The following is a 5258-nucleotide window of genomic DNA, read 5'->3' on the forward strand; positions in this document are numbered from 1 at the left end:
ATCTATATCTATCTATCTATCTATCTAAAAAATCTCTCTCTCTCTCTCTCTCTCTCTATATATATATATATATATATATATATATATATATATATATATATATATATATATATATATATATATATATATATATATATATATATATATATATATATATATATATATATATATATATATATATATATATATATATATATATATATATATATATATATATATATATATATATATATATATATATATATATATATATAATATAGATAGATGCATTTTTTTCCACTTTGGTTGTGTGTTTTTTAGGTTGGTGCAACTTATCCTCTGAAAAATACAGTCATTCTATGTTTACCTTTTTTTGGTGATTATTAGTTTACTCATCCTTCCAAGGGATCCCAGTTTATTGGGGCGCCTACTGTAAATATAAAATTGACCTCGTGAAATCAGATAAGTCAGGAAATCCTTTGCAGTTTATTCAAATGACAATCTAAATCCAGCAGCAAATTGCTTTCCATAGAAAGGGAAAACTGATTATGAGAAATATGTATTGCAACAGTCAATGAGTCATTCCTCGTACACTTAGTCGAGGATGCATTTGTCAGCCACACAAGTGATGTTATCTAAACTCGCGGGCGTCACAATATTCCACAATAGTGGTTTTACAAACCAACTAATTCCTCCCCTACTAGTTAATTGTGCCAAAAATCAAATGCTGATTCTGGTGTTTGGTATAGCAGCTATCATAGCTGAATAGCCTGCCTGATCACAGGTTTTTGTGGAGGTGGTCATAAGGCTTTGTTAAAATTGTGTTTCATACAGAATGAAATATCCATTCATTTGAAGACAATATTTCCCATTTGTGGACAAGGCAAAAATAGTTCCATAGTTCTCCCATAGCTAAAACGGTAGTAAGTAAGATTGTGTAAGTGTAACACACAGAACATACAGAAATGTCACTTTAATATAATATTCTAGTCATTGTCTTTTCTTTTTGACCACCTTGTGCCATAAACTTAACGAAAATGGCAAAATGGACAGCGAAACAGAAAAACTGCTGTTTTCTTGCCAACGTTTGCTGTTATTTCGGCTCTTCCATGAAAAATACATTATTGAACACAATGTAGAAGACAAGAGAAATTTACCAACATAATGTGAGCAAAAATTTGACTTCAAGCATTATATACTATTTATTATTTACTTGTAAACTGCATGCTTTATTCTTTTGTATGTAGATTATTTAAAATGGTCGCGGCCCTAGTGAGGATTAAACGGTTCCAAAAAATGGAATGAAAATATTACTGTATTTTTGGAACATTTTTTTAAACTGGGCAGGCGTACTGATTATTCCTATAGTGTAACTCAGTGAATTTAATTTGCTGTTCCATCCCATAAAATGGCCCGGCGGCCTGAGTGCTTAGCACAGTGGTGTCAAACATACGGCCCACGGGCCGGATCCGGCCCGTCTGGTGGTTTGGTACGGCCCGGGGAAGAAAGCTGCATTGTATAGAAAAAAAAGATTTTTCTTTTAAATGTGTAGTTCTTGTATTATCCGCTCGGGGCGCAGTGTTTTAGTACGTGCAGACTACATGAAAGCAACACATCGTTACTATTTCTGTGATCAGTTTTATGTACAACACACTTAAATATATGTTTAACTGTGAAAATTGTTGTTAAAATTGCACATACTTTATTTATGTTCTCATGTTATTCTCTTGGTCATAATATATTGTTCATAATGTAAAAGGAAAATTCAGTTAATAAACATTTTGATAATTTACTCATTCTTTGCACTAATTATTAGTATTAGTGACTAATACAAAGGAAAAAAGTGGGCTTATTGTTAGTTCTATGTAATTTTGCAATGAGTTTACTGGTCCGGCCCACTTGATCTCAAATTAAACTGTATTCGGCCCACCGACCAAAGGGAGTTTAACACCCCTGGTTAGAATGTTGGCGTCACAGCTCTGAGGTCCTGGGTTCAAATCAAGGTCGGTCCACCTGTGTGGAATTAGCATGTTCCGGTTTCCTCCCACATTCCAAAGACATGGAAGATAGGCTGATTGGACACTCTAAATTTCCCCCAGGTATGGGTTTGTGAGAATAGTTGTTCGTATGCTTTTGCCCTGCTATCGGCTGGTGTCTCCCGCCTCTGGCCTGAAGTCAGCTGGGATAGACACCAGCACCCCCTGCGACCCGAGTGCGAATGAATGAATGAATGTATGAATGCCATCCCATACACAACCAAAATAGTAAACCTCAAATTGTAAAAACATTCTAAACATATTATTTTTACTTTGGTCCACAAGAAAATATCAACATGCACAACAATCAACCTATTGTTGCATTACCTCTTAATCGTCATTATTTTTTTTTTAAAGGTGCGTTTTTTTTTATTTGTATTTTTTATTTTGATCATGACGGTTTATCTAATGCTTTTGCGCTGACCTCTAGTGGTCAAAAAAGACAATTCACCTTATAAACATTGTGTTGTAAGTTGCATTCAACACTGGAGAAAATGTGACAATAAAGGCGAAATGTTAGTACTACAATGCTTCACTTTTTCGGTTCAATATTATATTGACTAAATAATTGAAGTTGTTAAAAATAATGTAAGTTATAAGTGGAATCAATTCAAATGTGGCATTTTTTAAAGAAATAATAAATTTGTCAAGAATATATTCAAATCAAACACTGGAAATTGGCCTCTCGAGCTCAACATACCGAGATTGTTGCTTTAGTACACTGCTCTAAAGTGCAACATTTTGTATGCATCAGTGCTGTTCAACTTTTGAAAAGTAAAGAGTTATAGTTAATGTCACTTCTCTGAAATATGAAAGTAACAGGGTTACATGACTGAAGAAAACGCTTGTAAAATAAGATTGTGTGGACACCAATTCAGGGTGTGTCTTGCCTGCTAACCATATATTTATCCATATATACCATTTATTGTTTTGTCTGCTGTTATTTGTGCACTATGTGGTGAAAGCTTTAAATATCATTATGCTTGTATAATGACATAAAAAAAAAGCATTCAATTCAATTCCATAATTGGCTGGCATAGGTTCCAGCACCCACCACGATCCAGTTCATGTAATGTAAAAATAAACAATGTAAGGTTTTTAATCTCATTATTTCATAACTCCCAATATGACTTAAATCTCTTAATATGACATGAAAAGTAATCTTATGCTCACATAGTCTTTACGGTTAAAGTTATGCCCTTGAAACCAAACAACTTCTGTTTCACGTAACGTAAAAACAATAAAACAACTTAAATCTCGTAACATTCTCGGATCATTTTTTTACTCCTAATATTACTTCAATCTGCTAACACAACTCGACACAAACAGCAGTTTTGTGCACACACAGACTTAGGTCAACAAAAGTTTAAGGCTGTGCAACCAAACAACAAACAGTTCACGTTACATAAAAATAAGAAAATTGCATAAATCTCATAATTCTACAATTTGAATTTTGTACCATTTAATGTTCATCATATTTAGATTTTAATCCGATCATAGTTTGATTTTATTCATTCATTCATTTTCTGAGCTGCTTATACTAACAAGGGTCACGGGGGGTGTTGGAGCCTATTCCAGCTAACTAAGGGCACCAGACAACCAGCTAATTGCAGGGCACAAAGAGACAGACACCCATACCTAGGGGCAATTTAGAGTGGTCAATCAGCTTACCCTTCATGTTTTTGGGATGTAGGAGGAAACCGGATTATCCGGAGAGAACCAACGCGAGCCCGGGGAGACCGCGCAAACTCCACACTGACCTGGGATACAATACTCAACCCCAGGACTGTAAGACTGATGCACTAAATACTGTTCTGCCAGTCTAATTTATGACTTCTTGTAATTTCTTGGTCCACACCTGACCATCACTCACGGCACACCAGGATACTACTCACCCAAACCGGGTCTGAAAACCGATCCTCGAGGGCTACTCTGGGTGTAGGTTTTTGTTCTAACTTGACTGCAATTCACTGATTGCACTTCTAAAATACCAGATTGGTGGAAAGGTTTCTTATAGGATAAAATGAAAACCAGCACCCACTGCGGCCCTTTCTGAAATAGTTTAGAGACCCCTGATTTAGACACTGCTGTGGTATTGAGGTGGTCCAGGTTGGTGGCATCAGTATTGCAGACCTGCTTTATCCAGACGTTGTGGTCCTGCTGGCTTCATCAGGCCATGAGTGATCTTCAACTCTTAATGGAACGATTCACAACTGAGTGTGCAGGGGTCGAAATGAGAATCATACCCCCAAATCTGAGACTATGGTCCTCAGTTGGGAAAAGGTGGTATGCCCTCTCCCGGTCAGGGATGAGGTGCTTCCCCACATGGGGGAATTTGATATCTTGTGGTCTTGTTCACGAGTGAGGGAAGATTGGACCGGGAGATCAATAGGTGGATCGGGCGGCGTCTGTAGTGATGCAGACTCTTCATCAGTCCATCGTGGTGAGGAAAGACCTGAGCCGAATGGTGAAGCTCTATTTACCGGGCGATGTGCGTTCTTACCCTGATTCAGACTTACTGATGAGCATCTTCAAGCTCTATTGAGGGTCTCCACTGCTTCCTCCCTCAAGCCAAATGTGACTCAGCTATGTGAGAAGAAGGGCTGCCAGGTCTCTAGCAGCAAGAAGTAGACAAGAGAAGCTGTGTCCAGAATATTTCATGTTCAATGTTCCATTCAAGTTCAGAAAGTTACAATTTAAAGAGCTGTTAATACAGACATTTGAAACGGAATAAAAATAATTTGTTTTCTCTACTTAGCCAGCCATTGTATATCTACTGTATTCTCATTATTTTTATTTTTTTATTACCTATTAATTTATTTTTTATTAATCTTTAAGTTAATTTATTTAATCCATTATTTTTTGTTAAAAAATAAAGATATTTGATAACGTTGGAGTGTTTTATCAGCGCTTTTCTTGTGGAAATCCTGATGTGGCCCAGTCTCACCCAGACTCTGTCTCTTGCGGCCCTCTGGTAAATTGAGTTTGAGACCCCTGAGCTAAATGATCTGGCTCGGGCATCTGATTAGGATGCCTCCTAGACACCTCTCTGTTGAGCTGTTCCAGGAGGTTACAGGGCCGAGCCAGGACTGTCTTCCGGCTGGTCGGAAATTACTTGGGATCCTTCCAGAAAAGCTAGATGAAGTGGCTGGGGAGAAAGAAGTCTGGGCTCCCCCGCTGAAGCTGCTGACCCCGTAACCCGACCTCGGATAAGCAGAGGAAGATGAAGATAATAGATAAATG

This window comes from Stigmatopora nigra, chromosome 17 (genome assembly GCF_051989575.1).
Source record: "Stigmatopora nigra isolate UIUO_SnigA chromosome 17, RoL_Snig_1.1, whole genome shotgun sequence".
NCBI classification, from domain to species: domain Eukaryota; kingdom Metazoa; phylum Chordata; class Actinopteri; order Syngnathiformes; family Syngnathidae; genus Stigmatopora; species Stigmatopora nigra.